Source organism: Mustelus asterias, chromosome 28 (assembly GCF_964213995.1).
Source record: "Mustelus asterias chromosome 28, sMusAst1.hap1.1, whole genome shotgun sequence".
Taxonomy (NCBI): Eukaryota; Metazoa; Chordata; class Chondrichthyes; order Carcharhiniformes; family Triakidae; genus Mustelus; species Mustelus asterias.
In genome coordinates, this window is record NC_135828.1 from 17,777,982 (window position 1) to 17,803,595 (window position 25,614).

Here is a 25,614-nt window from a genome sequence, read left to right on the forward strand (position 1 = left end):
TTTTTGAATTCTGGAGCAAAGGCAAGACAGGTTTGAGTTTCACATACTCTGTGATTAGCTTAGATTAGTTGATTTGCACAGATTCTGAAGTCAAAATTCAACCTCGCTATTTAACTCTCGACATAACCACAGATCATGAAACGTCTAGGTGGCCACGTGCAAGGGTTCTCATCGCGATAATTATTAAACTGGAATATAAGGGGAATTACTTAAGGTGAGAGGGGGAAAGTTCGAAGGAGATGTGAGGGGCAAGTTTTTTATACAGAAAGTGGTAGGTGTCTGGAATGCGCTGCCAGGGGTGGTGGTGGCGGCAGATGCAATAGGGGCGTTTAGAGGGCTTTTAGATAAACACATGAATATGCAAGGAACAGAGGAATGTGGACCAAGGATTAGGCAGAAGGGATTGGTTTAATTCGGCACAACATAGTGGGCCGAAGGGCCTGTTCCTGTGCTGTACTGGTCAATGTTCCATTGCTGAAAAGAAAGACATGTTGCTGAAGTTTTTCATCTTGCACTCATCAGGACAAACGCAAGAATACCAAATTTCAAACAAATAATCACAACAATTTATACTACAGGAGGAAAGGAGGTTAATTGGTTGGCAAGATGATTCTCATTGCGTTCTTCTTGGGAACAACTCAGCCAATGGGGAAACTAGAGGCTTCCCAAGCTCCCGAGTAATTCAAAAAAAGGTGCAAGGCTTGAATATAGGAGGGTGCGAGGGGCCCAACTTGTCCATGCCACCCAGTTTCTACCGCTAATCCCAATCGCTTGCATTTGGTCCATATCCCTCTATACCCATAAAGTTTATTTATTCGTCATAAGTAGGCTTACATTCACGCTGCAATGAAGTTCCTGTGAAAATCCCCATCTTACCCATGTAACTATCTAAATGCTTTTTAAAAGACAAAATTGTATTCCCTCTACTACTGCCTCTAGCAGCTCGTTCCAGACACTCACCACCCTGTGAGTGAAAAAACTGCCCCTATGGACCCTTTGGTATCTCTCCCCTCTTTGCGTGGACTTCCTCTGGGTGCTCCGGTTTCCTCCCACAGTCCAAAGATGTGCGGGTTAGGTGGCTTAGCCATGCTAAATTGCCCCCTAGAGTCAGGGGGATTAGCAGGGTAAATATGTGGGGTTACAGGGATGGGACCTGAGTGGGATTGTGATTGGTGTAGACCCGATCGGCCGAATGGCCTCCTTCTGCACTGTCGGGATTCTATGATTCTAATGTTGGTAAAGGAATAAAAATTGATCTGGACACCAGGAATAACTCTCCTGTTTTGTCTTGAATAGAGCGATGGGATCTTTCACATTTATCCAAGGAGGCCCTGAGATTACATCAACCAAAAGATAGCGCCTCTGACTATACAACACTTAGGTTTTAACTCCCCAATCCTCTGAAATGTAACATTAACTTCCAACCATCTGACCCAGAGTCAAGAGAGCTGAGTAATGACTGACCCTTCTACAATTGACAATGGACTAACCACCAAGACAGCTGCATTCACCAAAAAGCTGAATATAATTGATGAAGGTTAATGGGGTGAATGTTTCTACTGCAGAACCTTGAATATGAGCACTGCCGTACATGGTAATAAAAACCTTCATTAGAAGTGAACAGGTTTATTCTAGAATCAGATGGTTTTGTTGCGGATACTCCCAAAACACTTCATAGTCATTTGAAATGTAGTCACTTGTAACTTGTAACTACAATAATTGACTGAGAAAGGTTTTCTTTTCAGAAAACAGGTCCTTGCGTATGATACTTCTCAACGTGTAGAAAATGATTATTATTTGACGTGGGGTGGCACGGTGGCACAGTGGTTAGCACTGCTGCCTCAGAGCACCGGGGACCTAGGTTCGATTCCCAGCTTGGGTCACTGTCTGTGCGGAGTCTGCACGTTCTCCCCGTGTCTGCGTGGGTTTCCTCCGGGTGCTCCGGTTTCCTCCCACAGTCCGAAAGACGTGCTGGTTAGGGTGCATCGGCCATGCTAAATTCTCCCTCAGTGTTACTCGAACAGGTGCCGGAGCGTGTGGCGACTAGGGGACTTTCACAGTAACTTCATTGCAGTGTTAATGTAAGCCTACTTGTGACACTAATAAATAAACTTTTTAAAAAAACCTTTGAAAAACAATCCTTTCTTGATTGGGAAATTCAGATATTATACACCATGATCGGTGAAATTTATTATTCTTACACTGTATCTAAGAGTCTTCAAGGAGGGGGACAGGATCTTAGAATTGGAGCTAAACCATTCAGGATGGAGTCAGGGAGCACTTTTACACAAAGGGCGGGATTTTACGGTCTCGCTCGACCCGAGACCGGAAAATCCCGTCCGAGGTCAACGGACATTTCCATTGTCCGCCCCTCGCCCGCTCCCATTCCATGGTGGGTGGGGTGATAAGAATTCCAGCGAAAGGGCAGAGAAATCTGCAACTCTTTCCCCAAGACAGGCTGTTGATGCTGAAACAATGGGAGCTTTCCAGAGCAGGAGAGATTTTAGTTAGATCAGGGTATTAAAAGAAGTTGTGAGAGCATCCTCTGCAATAACACCAGATTGGATGATGAAATTGCCCATCGCCAAAGGACTTATATTTAGCTTCACAGGTCCTGCACCAAGGGCACCAAGCACCAGTGCCGAATAGTTGGCCGCAGTGCAATATTATCATTTATAATATCCGCAAGCTTAACATTCAGCAGGGTCACCCACAGGCTTTGGAGACAGCATGGAGTTCATCTCGAAACAAAGATTGCGGAAAGAATAATCTCTCCCTCAATGTCAACAAAATGAAGGAGATTGTCATCGACTTCAGGAAGCGTAAAGGAGAACATGCCCCTGTCTACATTAACAGGGACGAAGTAGAAAGGGTCGAGAGCTTCAAGTTTTTAGGTGTCCAGATCACCAACAACCTGTCCTGGTCCCCCCCCCCCATGCCGGCACTATAGTTAAGAAAGCCCACCAACACCTCTACTTTCTCACAAGGCTAAGAAAATTTGGCATGTTAGCTATGACTCTCACCAACTTTTACAGATGCACCATAGAAAGTATTCTTTCTGGTTGTGTCACAGCTTGGTATGGCTCCTGCTCGGCCCAAGACCGCAAGGAACTACAAAAAGTCATGAATGTAGCCCAATCCATCACGCAAACCAGCCTCCCATCCATTGACTCTGTCTACACTTCCTGCCTTGGCAAAGCAGCCAGCATAATTAAGGACCCTGCGCACCCCGGACATCCTCTCTTCCACCTTCTCCCGTCGGGAAAAAGATACAAAAGTCTGAGGTCACGTACCAACCGACTCATAAACAGCTTCTTCCCTGCTGCTGTCAGACTTTTGAATGGACCTACCTCGCATTAAGTTGATCTTTCTCTCTACACCCTCGCTATGACTGTAACACTACATTCTTCACTCTCTCATTTCCTTCTCTATGAATGGTATGTTTTGTCTGTATAGCGCATAAGAAACAATACTTTTCACTGTATGTTAATACATGTGACAATAATAAATCAAATCAAATCAAAAAAATCAAAGTCTATCAGGCAGTAGTTCTTACATCACTTTTCTCTGCCTGTGGGGCATTCACAACCTGCCAGGATCACAACTAGATAAATTCCACCTTCATTGCTTAAGATCTATCTGCAACATCAAATGCCAGGAGAAATTCCCTATCACCAAAATTCTTGTCACATACCTGGCATCAAAAGCTTGATCATTAGAGCCTAGTTTCACTGGATTGACTGTGTGGTTAACATGAAGGATTCTACATATCAAAGGCAGCTGAGCATGGGAACCCACACCACAGGGCACCCAAACAAAGACATTTTAAAGTCAATCACGGTCAGAGCTTGCAAGCTAGAATTCCACTACATTGGGCAGCATGGTGGTTAGCACTGCTGCCTCACAGTTCTAAGGCATCCGGGTTCGATTCCGGCCTCGGGTGACTGTGTGGAGTTTGCATGTTCTCCTCGTGTCTGCGTGAGTTTATTCCAGGTGCTCCGGTTTCCTCCCACAGTCCAAAGATGTGCAAATTAGGTGGATTGGCTATGCTAAATTGCTCCTTAGTGTCCAAAGATGTGCAGGTTAGGTGGACTGGCCATGTTAAATTCCTTCTTAGTGTCCAAACATGTGCAGGTTAGGTGGATTGGTCTTGCTAAATTGCCCCTTAGTATCTCAAGGTTAAGGGGATTAGCCGGATAAATATGTGGGGTTACGGGGATAGGGCCCGGGTAAGGTGCTCTGGCAGAGTGTCGGTGCAGACTTGATGGACTGAATGGCATCCTTCTGCACTGTGGGGATTCTACGGAAAAACATAACTCTACACAGACCTGAATGGACAAGTCTGTCATCAAGCAATCTCAATGTCTGTGGAAAAACAGAGCTGGCTCCCTACAAAGAAAAAGCCAGTGTCTTCATCCAACCCCGCAACAATGAGAAATTCTCTGTTCCTGCTGGTAGCAGTGGCAGGGTGAATGAGATCGGAGAATCCCGGCCTTGCTTGAACATCACACGTGGGACAATAACAACCCAGACAATGAACAACTCGGCTCCATGCTGAACCCTTACTCATTGAAGCGATGAGAGAATCCATCATGAAAGAAGGGAAACCTGTCAACCAACTTGCACTCAGCAAGCACCCACAAAAAGCAATGCGAGAATGACCAGTTGATCTGCAGGGACAGCACTGTGGCACAGTGGTTAGCACTGTTAGGGACAGCACAGTGGCACAGTGGTTAGCACTGTTAGGGACAGCACTGTGGCACAGTGGTTAGCACTGTTAGGGACAGCACAGTGGCACAGTGGTTAGCACTGTTAGGGACAGCACTGTGGCACAGTGGTTAGCACTGTTAGGGACAGCACTGTGGCACAGTGGTTAGCACTGTTAGGGACAGCACTGTGGCACAGTGGTTAGCACTGTTAGGGACAGCACTGTGGCACAGTGGTTAGCACTGCTGCCTCACAGCTCCAGGGTTCGATTCCGGCAAATTCCTGGTGAGGAGTTTGCACGTTTCCCCGTTATAGAGGTTTACAGCATGGAAACAGGCCCTTCGGCCCAACTTGCACATGCCGCCCAGTTCTTACCACTAAGCTAATCCCAATTGCCCGCATTTGGCCCATATGCATCTGTACCCATCTTACCCATGTAACTAACTAAATGCTTTTCAAAAGACAAAATTGTACCCGCCTCTACTACTGCCTCAAGCAGCTCGTTCCAAACACTCACCACCCTCTGAGTGAAACAATTGCCCCTATGGACCCTTTGGTATCTCTCCCCTCTTTGCGTGTCTGCATGGGCTTCCTCCGGGTGCTCCGGTTTCTTCCCACAGTCCAAAGATGTGCGGGTTAGGTGGCTTGACCATGCTAAATTGCCCCTTAGTGTCAGGGGGATTAGCAGGGTAAATATGTGGGGTTACAGGCATGGGGCCTGGGTGGGATTGTTGTTGGTGTAGACTCGATCGGCCGAATGGCCTCCTTCTGCACTGTAGGGATTCTATGATTCTAATGCTGGTTAAGGAATAAAAATTGATCTGGACACCAGGAGTAACTCTCCTGTTTTGTCTTGAATAGAGCGATGGGATCTTTTACATTTATCCAAGGAGGCCCTGAGATGACGTCAACCAAAAGATAGCGCCTCTGACTATACAACTTAGATTTTAATCTCCAATTCTCTGAAATGTAACATTAACTTCCAACCATCTGACTCAGAGGCAAGAGAGCTGAGTAATGACTGACCCTTCTACGACTAACAACAGGCTAACCACCAAGACAGCTGCATTCACCAGGAAGCTGAACATAATCGGTTAAGATTAATGGGATGAATATTTCTACTGCAGAACCTTGAATGTGAGCACTGCCATACTTTATTGGAAGTGAGCAGGTTTATTCTGGAATCAGATGGTTTCGTTGCGGATACTCCCAAAACACTTCACAGTCATTTGAAATGTAATCCAGGAACACCATCGTAGTCACTTGCAGCTTTTTATTTTACAATAATTGACCGTAGAAGGGTGTCTACGGCAGGAAGGATAATCAACGTTTTGTAATAAACTTTGTCAGTAATTTTGTTTTTTTTAGGGATTTATCCATCGAAAAGACGGCTCATAAGCTTGGGTTACAAAGACTGATGCTATTAGCAGATGCTAGAAAGAATGAGCGAAGCAAACAGATCCAAGAACCAGCGTGGATTCCAAAAAGACCATTCCACTGGGAAAGCAGAAAATCACACGACAGGACCTCTGACCTTCACCGTATATAGTCAGAGGATATAAACTTCCTGTAACAGGTTGTCAAAGAAAAGCAGCTTAAATCTGTAGTATGGACTTAGTCATTTGATTTCATTTATTTAAATCGTAAATTGGAAACCGGAATCAATTGGGATCGGAATGCCGGTAGTGGAACCAGTAAGAAGTCTCACAATACCAGGTTAAAGTCCAACAGTTTTATTTGGTAGCACAAGCTTTCGGAGCGCTGCTCCTTCGACTGAAGAAGGATTCTTGCTTACCAAGAACCTATCCACCCCTGCCTTAAAAAATATTGTAAGACTCTCTTCTTCCTCAAAAGTTTATTTATTAATGTCGTGGTTCCTCATTTTTAAAGTTAAGTTCAAAGTTTATTAGTGTCACAAGTAGGCTTACATTAACACTGCAATGAAGTTACTGTGAAAATCCCCAAGGGTGGCGGAAGCAAAGTTCTAAAGACTCACGACCAACGGGGAGAAATAATTTCACCTCATCTCCATTTCAAGTGAGTGACTCAATACTTTTAAACAGAGACCTCTAATTCTAGATTCACCCACAAGAGGAAGCGGGTTTGGTCAGTCTCCTACAGCGTAAATAAGACATGATTCCAGGAAAAAAATGAATGTTTTAGTGGACAAACTGCCAACATCCAGAAGCAAACATGATTTGTATTAAAAATGTTTTAGATTACGGTCATTTATGAAATAACTGGTTAGCACTGCTGCCTCATCGCACCAGGTACCAGGGTTCCATTCCCGTGCTTGGGTCACTGTCTGTGTGGAGTTTGCAAGTTCTCCCCGTGTCTGCGTGGGTGTGATGGCTTCAGACAGGCTAATGAGGTTGGCTTGCTAGAGTATGAACTACCTGATGAGCCTGTTTTAAGTTTCCTTTGTGATTGATTTTTGGTTTGGGCTGTTCCCCCTCCTTTTGGGGAGCTGCCCCTTTTAATTTGTCCTTCGGTTAATTAGAGTTTGTTTATTATGTTGGTACCCGAAAGAGATACCCGATGAGTCCTTTGTTTGGTATGCAAAAGAGCTACCTGATGAGTCCTAATTGATTGATGGTTAAATCAGGGAGCCTCATGTTCCCTATTTAAAGCAGGTGTGTCAGACTCCCAGCCTGCATTCAGCAGGGAGCAACTGGAGAGCTGGCTGTGTCCAGAAGAGGATTACTGCTGTGAAGGAGAGAAAGAAGCTGGGTGAAGGGTCCCTTCACCTTGTGAGAGGGATTGTACCAGAAGGAAGAATCATCAACCTGCCTGCCTGCCCGCCCACCCACCCAGCCACTGAAAGGTGCTCCCTCCCTGGGAGAGGAGAGAGAGAGAGAGAGAAAGCGAGGTGTTTCTTTTTCCATCTGCAGGAGGGAGGACAACACAGAACAACAGGACAGAATATCACACCAAAGGACTGAGTTGTGGGGCTGGTGCCCTCGAGCATCAAAAGGTCTTTTCCTGAAAAGGAGGGGGGAAGAAAAGATACAGATCGTTCCCATCTACAAGGGTGGGGGGTGAAGTCACCCCGGACGTTTTACTGTTTGGCCCAGGAGGGCTGAAGAAGAGAAGGCCCCCCCCCCCCCCAACACCGGAACGCCTCCTCCTGACTGGGGCACCAGCCCTCCTCGGTGCCCTGTCCCTCGTCCTCCCTCCTGCTCCTTCGTCCCCCTCTCTCTCCCTCTCTGATAACCGGGGAGAGAGTGCCTGGACCCTCACCCACCCACCCCTCCCTCCCTCATTCCCTCTCTGTCCCCCAGTCCTTGGGCAGAGACACCCTCCCCCTCCCTTCCCTCTCTGCACCTAAACTGAAAAGGCCAAGAGAGGCCCCTTACCCGCCCCTTGTTCCCTCTCTGTCCCCCACTACCAGGGCAGAGACACCCCCCCCCCCCCCCCCCGCCCCCACACCCATACTCCCTTCCCTCTCTACCCCCCCCCCCCTCTCTGTGCCCCACATAGGCCAGAGAGGCCCCTCACCCATCCCTCCCTCCACCCCCTCACCCCACGGACATTTTAAGTCTAAATACGCCCTGCCGTACATCTGGCCAGTCTCGGGGTGGGCGTAGCACCCGTTATTAAATCATGGCGACCACAACACCGTCGCCGGTGGCAGGGCCGTCTAGGCCCACCTATGCGGGCGTGACGGCGGCCAGGGCCCCCACGGCACCCAAGGCCCTGCCACCGTTCAGACTGATAACAAAACAACTCGGGGTAAAGTGCTACGCCCACCCCGACATGACCATCGAGGCATGCGTTCGGGCAATGGCTGGGGTTGTCGGCCCCTCAGCCATTGTCGCAGCCTCTAAGATGTACGGCAAGGCTGTATTCTTTCTGAAGGCCGAGCGGGCGGTCCACCTCGCCCTGGAAAAGGGGCTCACGGTGGGCGGGACGTTCTTGGCGGTGGACCCCCTGGAGGCCACCGCCCATCGAGTGGTCATCTCGAACGTCCCGCCCTTCATCCCCGTGGAGCTCCTCCTCCCCCACCTCCATCTACTGGGGGAGGTCAGGTCCGAGGTGGCGCCAGTCCCGCTCGGTCTTCGGGACCAGGCCCTCCGGCACGTGTACTCCTTCCGGCGCCAGGTATATGTCCGCCTGGCCCGGGAGGAGTGCCTGGAAGGGGGCTTTAATGTCCCCTTCGACGGGGCTACTTACCGGGTCTTCTGGTCCGCGGACGGCGTGCGGTGCCATGCCTGCAAGGAGGCGGGGCATATTAAAAAGAACTGCCCCGTCTCCAAGGCGGCCGCCGACCCCCAATCCAAGGCGGCCGCAGCTGGCGCCGCAGCCCCCTCTCCCCCCAAGCAAGCACCACCTGGCCCCCCGCAAGGGGAGGCCACGCCGGCAGCAGCCGCCACCTTGGCTGCCGGCAGGGAGGGAGTGGAGCCTCCGCGAGGCCAGAAGACCCAGGGGAAAGGGAAGAAAAAGGGGGGGAACGTGACCCCGACCCCCTCCACCCCAGTCACACCGGCTGCCGGCTCGGGGAACACATCCACCTCCGGCCCCCCTCCCAAACCATCTCCCGGGCCCGTGGGCGCCTCAGCGTCCTGTGCTGGGCCCGGCGTCGCGGGTGCGCATGCTCCCGGGTCCGGGTGTGGGGGGGTACGCGACCCCGAGCCGGCACAGACACCATCGGGGGACGTAATGGGGAGAATAAAGGGGCGTGGCAAGGTTAAGAGGGGCGGGGTGCGGGCAGCGTCTCCCACCCACGGGCGCAACAACAAGAAGAGGCGCTGCCCCTCGGGAGTCGTGGGTTTCGAAGTTTGTGGGCCCCGCCCCCCGTTCATGTCATCGCCGGCCACGCCCCCACCTGATTTTACACCTTGTCCCCAGACCGGGGACAAGAAGAAACTTAAATTAAAACACGTGCTGCTGCAGTCCCCCGGACGGGTCTCCCCGAGGCCGGGTGTGAGCGGGGCCCTCGCGGCTCCGTTCAGCCCGGTCGAATTCGACCCGTCGTTCTTTTACAGCTTGCCGGGGGACTGGAGCGGCACCCCAATTTTCGGGTCCCTGGGCGGCGGTGGCGAGGAATTTATCTCCCCCTCTCTGTCCCAGCCTTTGATGCTGGGCACCCCCAACATGAATCCGGAGGGCTCTCCGGGCTTGGGGGGTGTCCAGGCGTTCGGGGCGGGGAGGGGGACGGAGCCGCCGCCGCCCACGGACCCACAAACCCAGGGTCGAGAGCCCGAGGGGAACCCCTCCTCCGCCGATCCTGGGGGCGGGATCGGGGGGGAGTCAGGACTAGTCGGCGGCTCCGTGCCGCCCGCCGCACGCCCTGCGGCGGGGGACTCGGAGTCGAAGGGCGACGGCCCCGAGGAGGTAAGCTGCTCGGTGGTGGGCACGGGGATCGTTTCAGGGTCCACCTGTAGCGAGGCGGGGGACTCCCCCGTGCCCCTCACCGAGTCGCCCCTCATCCCCCTTGGGGAACTCAGGGCCTTTATCAAAGACCATTCTGGTCGCCCTGACAGCGTCCGACTGGCCCTCGACCGTTGGTCGGACCTGGCGCTGCTCGTCCGGTCCACGCGGGCCTGCTCCCAGGCCGCGTCGGACCTGACTGAAAGAGAGCGGCGTCGGGTACGGGAGTTCCTCGACGGGCTCGAGGGGGAGCGGACTGGCGCGTCTTGCGCCAGCGCCCCCCACGCACTTAGATAAGTGGTGACGGTGGCACAATGCTACTGACATGAAGGTAATTATAGCCAGCCTCAACGTCAACGGCAGCAGCGAGCCACTCCGCAGGTTCCAGAACTTCTCGGTCCTCCGCGACGGGAAGTATGCGGTGTGCTTCCTGCAAGAAACCCGTACCATTCCGGGAGACGAAGCCCGATGGCTCCTGGAGTGGCGAGGGGGGGTCTACATGAGCCACCTCACTCTCGCTTCTAGCGGGGTGGCTATCTTGTTGGCCCCGACTTTTCAGCCGGAGATCTTGGGGGTCAAGGAGCCGGTGCCAGGCCGGTTGCTGCACTTGACGGTCCGTGTGGGGGGCGTGGTCATTCACTTGCTGAACGTCTACGCCCCGGGCGCCGGACCGCAGCAAACGTCTTTCTACGAGAAAGTGTCCGCTCACCTCGACACCATCGCTGGGGGCGAATGCATCATCCTCGGGGGGGATTTCAACTGCACCCTCGAGGCACGGGACCGCGCCGGCTTCTGGCAGCGCACCCCGGCGATGGTGAAGTTGCGGGACCTGCTCGGGACCCACGACTTGGTGGACGCCTGGAGACATCTCCATCCTGGCTCCAGAGCTTTCAGTTTCGTGAAGCCTGGAGGCGGAGCGTCCAGAATCGACCGCCTTTACATTTCGAGGGCGCACGTGTCCGGCGTGCCGTCGGCCTCCATACGGCAGGTGCCGTGCACGGACCACCACCTGGTGTGGGCGGAGTTTGCTCCGTCTCGCGTCCGGGGGGGGTCCGCGTACTGGCACTTCAACAACACGCTGTTGGAGGACGAGCGCTTCCTGGACTCGTTCCGTCGATTCTGGGCCGGCTGGAGAAGGAAGCGGGGAGGCTTCCCCTCCTTGAGGCTATGGTGGGACGTGGGCAAGACTCACGTCCGGACCTTCTGTCAGGAGTACGCGAGGGGGTCGACGAGGAGGCGGAAATCCAGGCTCGAGGAGTTGGAGAAGGACCTCTTTGACCTGGAGGCACGTCTCAGTCAGCCCGACGCGGACCCGGCCCTGCGGCTAGAGTACAGGGAGAAGAAGGGCGCGCTGCGGGACCTGCAACTGGTCGGGTCCCGTGGCGCGTACGTGAGGTCACGGCTCCAGTTCCAGGTGGACCTGGACCGCGGCTCCCCCTTCTTCTACTCGCTGGAAAAAGGGCGGGCTAACCGTCAGCAGCTCCTTACGCTGCTGGCCGACGACGGTTCCCCCATCTCGGATCCGGAGGGCATCCGGGCCATCGCCCGGGATTATTATACCTCCCTCTTCTCTCCGGATCCGTCCAGCGAGGATGCCCGCAGACTTCTGTGGGAGGACCTTCCGCAAGTCAGCCCGGAGGGCGTCGGCAGGCTCGAGGCCCCCATCGCCGTGGCCGAGCTGACCGGCGCCCTCAATGGCCTCGGTCGGGGCAAGGCCCCGGGGCTGGACGGGCTGACGGTAGAGTTCTTCAGGGCGTTCTGGGACGTCCTGGGGGGCGACTACGCGGGGGTCCTGGAGGAGAGCAACGCCAACGGGGAGATGCCCCTTTCGTGGCGCAGGGCCGTCATTGCCCTGCTGCCAAAGAAGGGGGATCTCCGGTGCCTTAAAAACTGGCGCCCGGTCTCCCTCCTCAGCACGGATTATAAAATCTTTGCCAGGGCATTAGCCTCACGCCTTGGGTCCGTGCTGGACCACATGATCCACCCCGACCAGTCCTACACGGTCCCGGGCCGATCGATTCATGATAACCTCCATCTGGTCCGGGACCTGATCCACCATTCCCAGAGGGCTGGTCTGTCGAGCGCCTTCTTGTCCTTAGATCAGGAGAAGGCGTTCGACAGGGTGGAGCACGAGTATTTGCTCGGGACTCTGCGGGCATTCGGGTTCGGGACGCAGTTTGTCGCCCGGATCCGATTACTCTACTCTGCCGCAGAGTGTCTGATTAAGGTTAACGGGTCCCTGACGGCGCCCCTTCGCTTTGGGAGAGGAGTACGGCAGGGCTGCCCCTTGTCCGGCCAACTTTATTCTGTATGCGTGGAGCCGTTCCTGCGCCTCTTGCGGAGGAGGTTGTCGGGTTTGACTCTGCGCGGCCCGGACGTAGGGGTGGTCCTGTCTGCTTACGCCGACGACGTGCTCCTCGTGTTCACGGACCCGGCTGACCTGCGGAGGATGCGAGAATGCCAGGCGGTGTACTCCGCCGCGTCCTCCGCCAGGATCAACTGGGCCAAGTGCTCCGGACTCCTGGTCGGTCCGTGGGAGACGGACCCCCTTCCGGAGGAGCTCAGGCCTTTCACCTGGAGCAGGACCAACCTCCTCTACCTGGGGGTCCATCTCTGCCCAGCCGAGGAATCCTGGCCGGCGAACTGGCGGGAGTTGGAGGCCAAAGTCTCCGCCCACCTGGGTCGCTGGACAGGACTGCTCCGAGTGCTGTCCTACAGGGCGCGAGTTCTCGTCATAAACCAGCTGGTCGCCTCCATGCTGTGGTACCGGCTGGTCACTTTGACCCCTCCCCCTGGCTTTGTCACCGATATGCAGAAAGCCCTCGTGCGGTTTTTCTGGGACAACCGACTGCACTGGGTCGCTGCCGAGGTGCTGCATCTCCCGATTGAGGAGGGCGGACAAGGTCTGGTGTGCCTCCGCACGCAGCTAGCGACCTTCCGCCTCCAGACCCTGCAGCGATACCTTTACGTCGAGCCTCCTCCACAATGGCGTGCGATGGCGACGTATTTTTTCCGCCACTTGCACGGCCTCAATTACGACGTGCAGCTCCTGCACATCAACCTGGGGCATATTCCCACCTCCCTGCGGGAGTTGCCCGTCTTTTACCAGGACCTCCTCACGGTCTGGAACACGGTCGCCTCGCGACGCAGCTCTCCCCCGTCAGGAGTAGCGGCTCTCGTGCGAGAGCCGCTGCTCAGGAATCCGCACCTCCAGCCTTACGACTTCAGGTGGCTGGCGGAGAGGAGGGCCGTGGAGGCCGGGGTGACCAGGATCGGGGACGTGCTGGATGGCGGAGGAGCGGGCTGGATGAGCCCCGACGTGCTGGCTGAGCGCGCGGGGGTGACCGTCTGGCGCGCGGCCAAAGCCATCCGAGACCTTAGGACGGTCGTGCTCGGCCCCGAGTGCGCACGCGGTCTAGAGGCGGCGCAGGCGTGCGGTGGGATCCCGCCCGAGCGTTCCCCTGCTCGGACGGAATTTCACATTGGCCCGAAGCCTAGACCTCCCCCCCCGGGTCAGGTGCCCCACTGCGTGTGCCGCCTCGCGGAAATGTCCTCCGTGCCCTTTTCCACCGCGCGGAGGCGTTTCCTGTACGGGCTGCTGCTGCACACCTTTCACTACCGCGTCCTCGCCCGTCGCCCGGATACACCTTGGCGGGCCTTGTTGCCGCCGGGCGGCGGAGGTCCCCAGTGGAGGTCCCTCTACGGAGGGATCTCCCCCAATTATCTCGGGGACCTGGGGTGGAGGGTGCTGCACGCAGCAGTGCCGTACAACCGTAGGTTTTTCCGGTACACGGGCTCCCGAGACTGCCCTTTCTGTGGCCTCGTGGAGTCCGTGGACCATGTCTACGTTCTGTGTTTTAGGCTGCACACCCTTTTTGGTTTCCTCAAACACCTTTTACTGATGTTTTGTTTGCACTTCAGTCCCACGCTCCTGATCTACGGGCACCTGGTGCGGAGAGGGGCGGGTCGGGATGCCGACCTCCTCGTGAACCTGCTCCTGGGCCTGGCGAGACGCGCCATCAATAGGTCCAGGCAGCGGGCGATCGACGGGGCCGTCCATCCCGACTGTCTGCCCCTCTACCGCGGCTACATTCGCGGCCAGGTGTCCCTGGAGAGGGAGCATGCGGTGTCCACGGGCGCGGTTGACGCCTTCCGCGACCGCTGGGCGCCGCAGGGGCTGGGGTGTATTATCGACCCCGATAATCACCTTTTGGTTTGACGTTTTAAGTTTCCTTTCGACTTTGATTTTGGTTCGGGCTGTTTCCCCCTTCCTTTTGGGGAGCCGCCCCTTTTACTTTGTCCCTAAGTTAATTTGAGTTCGTTTACTTGATTGGTGCCGAAAAAGCTACCTGATGAGCCTGTTTTAAGTTTCCTTTGTGATTGATTTTTGGTTTGGGCTGTTCCCCCTCCTTTTGGGGAGCTGCCCCTTTTAATTTGTCCTTCGGTTAATTAGAGTTTGTTTATTATGTTGGTACCCGAAAGAGATACCCGATGAGTCCTTTGTTTGGTATGCAAAAGAGCTACCTGATGAGTCCTAATTGATTGATGGTTAAATCAGGGAGCCTCATGTTCCCTATTTAAAGCAGGTGTGTCAGACTCCCAGCCTGCATTCAGCAGGGAGCAACTGGAGAGCTGGCTGTGTACAGATGTATGGTGTAAATAAAGTAACTTGGTGATGGAACTTTCGTCTCCATGGAGTTATTACAGTGGGTTTCCTCCGAATGCTTTGGTTTCCTCCCACAGTTCGAAAGACGTGCAGTTTAGGTATATTGGCCATGCTAAATTCTCCCTCAGTGTACCCGAACAGGCACCTGAGTCTGGTGACTAGGGGATTTTCACAGTAACTTTTAAAAGTTTTAGAAGTTTATTTATTAGGCACAAGTAGGCTTACATTCACACTGCAATGAAGTTACTTGAAGTTCATTGCAGCGTTGATGCAAGCCTACTTGTGACATGAATAAATGAACTTAAACGTGCCCACAGTTAAAGTAGGAAATGTGGGCTGAGGTTGCCACGTTTTATAGGTGGGGGAAAGATCTGTTTGAGCAGAAGGTGATACCAATAGCTAAAGTAATTAGCAGAAATATTGGGCAGGATGGGTTGGCCGTTCCCAGTGACAGGATCTTGCGGTGCAGCCAACGACAACACCACCCTCGTCCGTCCATCGCGAGTTCCCCAGCAGCAGAGAGTGCGAACAACAGGAAACTCCGTTGACAGAGGCGAAACCGGAAGATCCAGCCGCCAGCGAGTGCCCCAGTCGCCTACCCCGCTACAAAGACATCGTTGCCCATTATCTTGGAGGTTCCTGAAGGCTTATCTGAATTTACTATCACTAGGGCTCATGAGGACAATCCTGAGAACTCGGGTGAAATGAGAATCAGCTCTGAAAGCAATCGAAGTACAGAAGCAAAGAATCTCAAACAAGACCATAAGACATAGGAGCAGAATTAGGCCACTCGGCCCATTGAGTCTGCTCCACCATTCAATCAAGGCTGATAAACAAGGGTTTTTTAAAAATTCATTCATAGAAGGTGGGTGCCGTGGGATGGACCAGCATTTATTGCCCGTCCCTAAGGTGGATCGAAAGGAATCAAATCATTTGCAATCATGTGGAACAGAAAATACTGGAAGAGTGACAGATTTTGAGAGTTCTGTGCGTGGATAGCATGACCATTTTGGTACAAACGATCATAATTTCCCGCCTTTCTGAATAGTTCGGCCAAAAATTTTCATTAAAATTCAGAATTTGGAAACATTAGCACTTCTCTCTGTGGAACAGTGGGGGTCAAGATGAGACCGTGTAGAGGCCAAGATGACAGAGTAGATGATGAAAATTTATTCCTTCCGGCAAATGGATCCATCACCAGAGATAAAGGCAATTTATTGCAGATGCTGGAGTCTGAAACAAAAACAGAAAAAGCTGGAAAATCCCAGCAGGCCTTAGAGGATCTGTGGAGAGAGAATTGAGCCAACGTTTCGAGTCTGGATGACTCGTTGTCAGATAACCAGAGGTAGTAGATTTAAAACTACGGATCTTGAGGGAAAATATGGAAAATAAATCCATAGAAACATAGAAGATAGGAGCAGGGGGAGGCCATTTGGCCCTTCGAGCCTGCTTCGAGCATGATCACGATCATGGCTGATTGTCCAAATCAATAGCCTAATCCTGCTTTCTCCCCATAACCTTTGATTTCATTCGCCCCAAGTGCTATATCCAGCTGCCTCTTGAATACATTCAATGTTTTGGCATCAACTACTTCCTGTGGTAATGAATTCCACAGGCTCACCACTCTTTGGGTGAAGAAATGTCTCCTAATCTCCATCCTAAATGGTCTACCCCGAATCTTCAGACTGTGACCCCCTGGTTCTGGACCCCCCCCCACCATCAGGAACATCCTCCCTGCATCGACCCTATCCAGTTGTGAACATGAGCTGAGATTCAGGGTTAATAGTCCGGCGATAATACCACTAGGCCATCACCTCCACCCACTCAGAGTTCCTGGAAAGGGGTGGATGCTGATTGTATGAATGGTTTTGAAAGGGAATTGGGTAAGTACTCAACCAATAGAAACTTAACTGTTTGTAGACAAATGAGCAGGGATGTGGGACAATGCATGATTGCCATTACAAAGATCCAGCATGAGAAATATGAGTTGAATGGTCTCCTGCTGTGTTGTATCTTGCCATGGTAAAGGTGATAGCACTATATTCTTTTTCAATGATTCCTGTCGATAAAATTGAGATTGGCCATGAGTGTGTATGATCCAGGAGCCAACAAAAAAAAGGTAACGTCAAAGTTACAAAACACGGCATTAATATTTAATAGAATTCTGACCCCTGGGGCCTAATGATGAATGTGGGAAGTTTGGATTCAATATTAATCATACGTCTATGCAGTTTGAAATGTCTGCTAAGTGAATTGGCAGTCATTTGAAATGGTGGTACTGTCACACTCCAAACCCATCTCAAGAACACAAACCACTGCAGTGTTTTTTATTCATGTAGGACATGGGCGTCGCTGGCTGGGCCAGCATTTATTGCCCATCCCTAGTTGCCCTTCGAGGGCAGTTGAGATCCAACCACATTGTTGTGGGTCTGGAGTCACATGTAGGCCAGACCAGGTAAGGACGGCAGATTTCCTTCCCTAAAGGACAATAGTGAACCAGATGGGGTTTTCCAACAATCGACAATGGTTTCATGGTCATCAGTAGATTCTTAATTCCAGATTGAACCATAGAATCCCTACAGTGCAGAAGGTCCATCGAGTCTGCATCGACCACACTCCCACCCACGTCCCCCATTCCTATAACATCTAGTATTTACCCTCACTAGCCCCCCCACCCCCCACCCCCCCACCTCCCCTCCTCCGCCCCCAACATTAAAGAGTAATTTAGCATGGTCAATCAACCTAACCCGCACATCTCTGGAGTGTGGGAGGAAACCGGAGCACCCGGAGGAAACCCACGCAGACACGGGGAGAACGTGCAAACTCCACACAGACAGTGACCCGAGGTCGGAATTGAACCCGGGTCCCTGGCGCTAACCACTGTGCCCCCCCAAGGGGAGAGTGGGAAAAACATCAGGTAGATCAGCTTTAAAATTTCTCTGAACTTCACAGAATAAAGATAAAAATCAGCAATACAGTATTTTGAGGCTTTGATTTATCAAATATCTGAAGCAATTGATGGAGTGAATAGCTGCAATTGCACTGCATTCTGGAAACATGTGTCATAAGAAATTTACTTCTTCAGGACTCGGCTGAATTCTGCAAAGTAAAACCATCATAGCGGCGCGGTGGCATAGTGGTTAGCACTGCTGCCTCACAGCGCCAAGGACCCAGGTTCAATTCCCGGCCTCGGATTACTGTGTAAAGTTTACACATTCTCCCCGTGTCTGCGTGGGTTTCCTCCGGGTGCTCTGGTTTCCTCTCACAGTCCAAAGATGTGCAGGTTAGGGGGATTGACCATGGTGAATTGCCCCTTAGTGTCAGGGGGATTAGCAGGGTAAAAATGTGGGGTCATGGAGATAGGGGCTGGGTGGGATTGTGGTCAGTGTCGGCTCGATGGGCCGAATGGCCTCCTTCCGCGCTGTCGGGATTCTATGAAAATCATACGATCACTGACAGTTGGCCCGTCGTGTCCACCTGGCTGATGAACTGCCACTCGGCCTAATCCCGCTTTCCAGGGGTGAGAATCTCAGGGCTCGTTTGCCACGGGCACAAATCCAGTTATGGCCGCCAACTCTTGCGAGAGGGCCACAACGGGGTTTGCGGAGGCAAGGTCTCAGTTTGAGATCTTCGCCATGCCTCCGTCAGCAATGCAATCTGGTTTATGCCCAGAAAACGAGCGTGAGCTTGATTACTATAAAACTGAGCCCTGTGAAATATTATTATACTGCTTAACACTGGTGCTTCTGGGAGCGCTGAATGTTCCCTCCCATCGGTGTGAATCATAGAATCCTACAGTGCAGAAGACGACCATTCGGCCCATCAAGTCTGCACTGACCACAATCCCATCCAGCCTCTATCCCTATAACCCCACACATTTTACCCTGCTAATTCCCCTGACACTAAGGGTCCATTTAGCATAGCCACTCCACCTAACTCGCACATCTTTGGAGTGTGGGAGGAAACCGGAGCACCCGGAGGAAACCCACGCAGACACGAGGAGAATGTGCAGACTCCACCCAGACGGTGACCCGAGGCCGGGAATCGAACCCTGGCGCTGTGAGGCAGCAGCGCTAACCACCGTGCCACCCCACCGGTGGGAATCGCCACTGGTTTTGGAAAACAAGAACATGTCATGATGACCATACCAGGGGCTTGGAGCTGAGTAAAACGCTGGGGTAGTCACAGAATACTACAGTGCAGAAGAGGCCCTTCGGCCCATTGAGTCTGCACCAATGCATGAAATACCCTGACCTGCCCACCTAATCCCACTTGCCAGCATTTGGTCCATAGCCTTGAATGTTATGGTGTGCCAAGTGCTCATCGAGGTACTTTTTAAAGGATGTGAGGCATCCCGCCTCCGCCACCCTCCCAGGCAGCGCATTCCAGACCCTCACCACCCTCTGGGTAAAAAGCCTTTTCCTCAAATCCTCCCTAAATCTCCCACCCCTCACTTTTAACTTGTGTCCCCTCGTAACTGACCCTTCTACTAAGGGGAACAGCTGCTCCTTATCCACCCTGTCCGTGCCCCTCATAATCTTGAACACCTTGATCAGATCGCCCCTCAGTCTTCTCTGCTCCAACGAAAACAACCCAAGCCTATCCAACCTCTCTTCATAACTTAAATGCTCCATCCCAGGCAGCATCCTGGTGAATCTCCTCTCCACCCCTTCCAGTGTGTTCACATCTTTCCTATAATGTGGTGACCAGAACTGCACACAGTACTCCAGCTGTGGCCTCACCAAAGTTCTATACAACTCCATCGTGACCTCTCTGCTTTTGTAATCTATACCCCGACTGATGAAGGCGAGTGTGCCACATGCCTTTTTCACCACCCTATTAACCTGCCTTTCCGCCTTCAGAGATCTAAGGCCAAATTTGCCAAGGTCCCTTTGTTCTTTGGAATTTCCCAGTGTCAGACCTTTCATAGTATACTTCCTTGTCAAATTACTCCTTCCAAAGTGCATCACCTCACACTTTTCAGGGTTAAATTCCATCTGCCACTTATCTGCCCATTTGACCATCTTGACTATATCTTCCTGTAACCCAAAACACTCAACCTCACTGTTAACCAACTGACCAATCTTTGTGTCATCGGCAAACTTATTGATCCTACCCCCCACATAGTCATCTATGTCATTTATATAAATGACGAACAATAGGGGGCCCAGCACGGATCCCTGTGGTACGCCACTGGTCACTAGCCTCCAGTCACTAAAGCAGACATCTGTCACCATCCTGTCTCCTACCGCTAAGCCAATTATGTATCCACCTTGACAGATCACCCTGTATCCCATGTGCACTAGCCTTCTTAATAAAACTCCCATGTGGGACTTTGTCAAAGGCTTTGCTGAAATCCATGTAAACTACATCAATTGCACTACCCTCATCCACACACTTGGTTACGTGCTCAAAAAATTCAATCAAATTTGTTAGACGTGATCTCCCTCTGACAAAACCATGCTGATTAGCCCTGATCAAACCTTGCCTCTCGAAATGGAATTAGATTCTCTCCTTCAGAATCTTTTCCAGTAGTTTCCCAACCACAGACGTGAGACTCACTGGTCTGTAGTTCCCTGGCTTGTCTTTACAACGTTTCTTAAATAGTAGGACCACATTAGCTGTTCCCCAGTCCTCTGGCTCCTCTCTGGTAAGCGTTTTAACAACACCAGGTTAAAGTCCAACAGGTTTATTTGGCAGCAAATGCCATTAGCTTTCGGAGCGCTGCTCCTTCGTCAGATGGAGTGGATCTCTGTCCACTCCATCTGACGAAGGAGAAGCGCTCTGAAAGCTAATGGCATTTGCTACCAAATAAACCTGTTGGAGTTTAACCTGGTGTTGTTAAAACTCTTACTGTGTTTACCCCAGTCCAACGCTGGCATTTCCACATCATGATTACCTCTCTGGTGGCCAGGGGGGAATTAAAAATTTGGATCAGAGCCCCTGCAATTTCCGCCCTTGCCTCCCACAACAACCTGGGACACAATTCATTTGGATCTGGAGATTTGTCCACTTTTAAGCCCGCCAATACCTCCAATACCTTGTCATCCCCCTATGATAATTTTCTCTGCAGCCTCACAGTCTCTCTCCCCGAGTTCCATAACTACCTCCTCACTCTCATGGGTGAAAACAGATGTGAAATATTCACTTAACACCCTACCAATGTCCTCTGCCTCCACCCACTGATTTCCCCCTTGGTCCCGAATGGGCCCTACTCTTTCCCTGGTTATCCTCTTCCCATTGATATACCATGCTAGCTGTACTGACACCAAACATAAGGTGCGTAACATGGATGACTAATCCCCTCCCAGCAGATTTGTACCCAATTTTCTTTGGATTTTCCCTTGCCCTGCCACTACCCCTGACATTACCCATGGCTGGGGTGAAACATGGAGGAGGTTGGCCCTTAGTATTCGAGGATGGGTGTGTCCCCCTAGCCTGGCGGGGGTCCAGATATTTGGGTGGGGGGGATGGGAAGGGGGGTTGTCCCGATGTCTGTGGGGGCAGGGAGAGGCGCCTTTATCTCCATTTTGAGATTGAGGCGCCTTTCAAAAATGGCGCACTAATCTCGGAATTCCAGCTTTGCCCGTGACTTTAGGCTCCCTACTCCAGCCCCCAGCTGGCTGCATAACCCTCGCCGGCACTTTGAAATTGCACAGACCGTTGTTTGATCTGGCTTGAAAAGGCAGTTGTGAAATCAGAGTTTGTTTTTTATTGAATTCAAATTCCACCATCTGCGGGATTCAAACCCAGGTCCCCCAGAACATGAGCTGAGTTTCTGGATTAGTAGTCGAGCGATAATACCACTAGGCCATCGCCGAAGTTACCTCTTCTTAATAGTCAATTGAATAGAAAGGGATATTATTTTGGTACAAATACACCTTGTTGGGGAAACAAGAGTAAGTGTTCTTCAATAAAACACTGTTTAGCACAATAGCCTCATTTGTCCTGCAGTAGTAAAGCTTGCCAGCATCATTACAGTGTGTGTTTGTTTGCCAACTTTATTTGATCCTTATCAAACATCAAAGTCTAAGGGAATTCGACTGTAGTTCACCAGCTCTTTGAACACAAGGTAATTGTACTATAAAGTTTCAATGTTGGGTACAAATCTGCTGGGAGGGGATTAGTCATCCATGTTACGCACCTTATGTTTGGTGTCAGTACAGCTAGCATGGATTCTTTTCTGATTTTGACATTTGAGAAGAAAATAAACATTGAATGCTGTGTGCCATACTGTTTTGGTCATTGTTAATGAACCTCTTCCATAGCTTTTGGCCAAAGAACAAAGAAAACTACAGCACAGGAACAGGCCCTTCGACCCTCCAAGCCTGCACCTACCATGCTGCCCGACTGAACTAAAACCCCCTATCCTTCCGGGGGCCATATCCCTCTATTCCCACCCTATTCATGTATTTGTCCAGACGCCCCTGAAAACTCACTATCATATCTGCTTCCATGACCTCCCTCAGCAGCGAGTTCCAGGCACCCACCACTCTGTGTAAAAAACCTGCCAGACACAACACCGATATAGATGGCTTAATCTACCACCTTTTGGAAGTCTGGATCACAAGTAAAGAATTCGTGGCATAGTCACTGAGCAAACGTACATTGACAAGTGTTTCTCTATCTGTCCGGACCTTGATACATCAGCAGGTATCGAGTGCAGTAAGGGATGATCTGCTTTGTAGGGATCCGGTTTAAGTTTAAAGTTTAGACTGAAGGGTACTGTGAGACCCCCTCCAGAGCCAGTTCAAGTTCACGGAAAGTTAAAGTTAACTTATTAATCACAAGTTGGCTTACATTAACACTGCAATGAAGTTACTGTGAAAATCCTCCAGTCACCACACTCCGGCGCCTGTTCGGGTACACTGAGGGAGAGTTTGGCATAGTCAATGCATCTAACCAGCACGTCTTTCGGACTGTGGGAGGAAACCGGAACACCCGGAGGAAACCTACGCAGACACGGGGAGAACGTAAAATGCTTTTTAAAGTTTATTTAATAGCGTCACAAGTAGGCTCACATTAACACTGCAATGAAGTTACTGTGAAAATCCCCTCGTTGCCACACTCCGGCGCCTGTTCAGGTACACTGAGGGAGAATTTAGCACGGCCAATGCACCCTAACCAGTACGAATTTTGCACTGTGGGGCGAAACCGGAGCACCCGGAGGAAACCCACACAGACACGGGGAGAATGTGCAGACTCCGCACAGACAGTGACCCAAGCCGGGAAGCGAACCCGGGTCCCTGGCACTGTGAGGCAGCAGTGCTAACCACTGCGCCACCGTTTATGCGTGTGACCTTTGGATTCTGAACTCAAGGAAAATATTGAGTGAAATGTTGAAAAAAATGTTAAAATTCCCAATGTTTTCCCAAGCTAACTTGGGGTAGCAGTAGGTTACAGTCAGATCAGCCATGATCTTATTTGAATGGTGGAGCAGGCTCAAAGGGTCGACTGGACTAGTCCTGCTCCTATTTCATATTATATATGCTCTGTGAAGCTCACTTATTGAGAAAAAGAATGAATTATGCCACAGCAAATCCAGTAGCATTACCGTTGTACCATCCATCCTTTCTGGTTGTATCACAGCTTGGTATGGCCCCTGCTCTGACCAAGACCACAAGAAACTACAGAGAGTCGTGAACGTAGCCCAATCCATCACGCAAACCAGCCTCCCATCCATTGACTCTGTCTACACTTCCCGCTGCCTCGGAAAAGCAGCCAGCAAAATCAAGGACCCAACAACGGAAAGTGCTGGAAAATCTCAGCAGATCTGACACCATCTGTAGAGAGAGAATAGAGCCAACGTTTCGAGTCTGGATGACCCTTCCTCAGAACTGACGAAGGGTCATCCAGACTCAAAACGTTGGCTCTATACCCCCGCACCCCCCCCCGCACCCCCCCCCCCCCACCCCCCCCACAGATGCTGTTAGACCTGCTGAGATTTTCCAGCACTTTCTGTTTTTGTTTCAGATTCCAGCATCCGCAGTATTTTGCTTTTATAATCAGGGACCCCCACACACCCCGGACATTCTCTCTTCCACCTTCCTCCATCAGGAAAAAGATACAAAAGTCTGAGGTCACGTACCAACCGACTCAAGAACAGCTTCTTCCCTGCTGCCGTCACACTTATGACCTACCATATATTAAGCTGATTTCTCTCTTCACCCTATCGGTAACTGCAACACTACACTCTGCACCCGCTCCTTCTCGTCTCCCCTATGTACTCTATGAACAGTATGGTTTGTCTGTATCGCGCGCAAGAAACAATACCATATCCCAATACATGTGACAATAATAAATCAACTCAAATCATCACTCCAATTAAATTTAGATCTTGTGCCCTGGCTAACTATAAGAACATAAGACATAGGAGCAGAATTAGGCCACTCGGCCCATCGAGTCTGCTCCACCATTCAATCATGGCTGATATTTTTCTCATCCCCATTCTCCTGCCTTTACCCCATAACCCCTGATCCCCTTATCAATCAAGAACCTATCTATCTCTGTCGTAAAGGCACTCAATGACCTGGCCTCCACAGCCTTCTGCGGCAAAGAGTTCCACAGATTCACCACTCTCTGGCTGAAGAAATTCCTCCTCATCTCTGTTTTAAAGGATCGTCCCTTCAGCCTGACGTTGTGCCCTCTGGTTCTAGTTTTTCCAACTAGTGGAAACATCCTCTCCATGTCCACTCTATCCAGGCCTCGCAGTATCCTGTAAGTTTCAATAAGATCCCCCCTCATCCTTCTAAACTCCAATGAGTACAGACCCAGAGTCCTCAACCGTTCCTCATACGACAAGCTCTTCATTCCAGGGATCATTCTTGTGTCTGCGTGTGTCATTAAATACACCAGTCCCTTATTCCAGCATTCAGACAGCGTTCATCCCTAGGTCCTGCACACCAGAGACTTCATCACTTCACCAGTACTTTCCTCAGCCTCTTCAATTTCATCCAATTGAGGATGACATTTACTCAGCCAGAGTTAGTCGCTTACATAGAATGTACAGTGCAGAAACAAAACTCTTTGACCCAGCTAATCTATTACAGTGTTTATACTCTACATGAGTCTCCTTTTTTTCATTAATTCATGGGACATGGGTGTCGCTGGCTGGCCAGCATTTATTGTAAGAAGTCTCACAACACCAGGTTAAAGTCCAACAGGTTTATTTGATAGCAAATACCATAAGCTTTCGGAGCGCTGCTCCTTCGTCAGATGGAGTGGAAATGTCCACTCCATCTGACGAAGGAGCAGCGCTCCGAAAGCTTATGGTATTTGCTACCAAATAAACCTGTTGGACTTTAACCTGGTGTTGTGAGACTTCTTCCTGTGTTCACCCCAGTCCAACGCCGGCATCTCCACATCAGCATTTATTGCCCATTCCTAATTGCCTGAGGGCAGTTGAGAGTCAACCACATTGCTGTGGCTCCGGAGTTACATGTAGGTCAGACCAGGTAAAGACAGCAGATTTTCTTCCTAAAGGATATTGGTGAATCAGATGGGTTTTTCCGACAATCGACAATGGTTTCATAGAACATAGAATCATACAGTGTAGAAGGAGGCCATTTGGCCCATCGCGTCTGCACCGACCACAATACCACCCAGGCCTTATCCCCATAACCCCATGTATTCACCCTAACTAGTCCCCCTGACACTAAGGGGTAATTTAGCATGGCCAATCCATCTAACCTGCACATCTTTGGACTGTGGGAGGAAACCAGAGCACCCAGAGGAAAGCCACGCAGACACAGGGAGAACGTGCAGACTCGGCACAGACAGTGGCCCGAAGCCCAGAATCGAACCCGGGTCCCTGGTGCTGTGAGGCAACAGTGCTAACCACTGTGCCACCGTGCCGTTTCATGGTCGTCAGT

At 51.3% G+C, this 25,614-nt stretch overlaps 1 protein-coding gene across 5 annotated transcripts in view; it reads right to left on the reverse strand.

The window, feature by feature from the left end:
- The window catches only part of rassf4a (Ras association domain family member 4a), a 305,015-nt gene that overhangs the window by 140,178 nt on the left and 139,223 nt on the right, over positions 1–25,614 (reverse strand). The gene's annotated exons all lie outside the window — the stretch shown is intronic.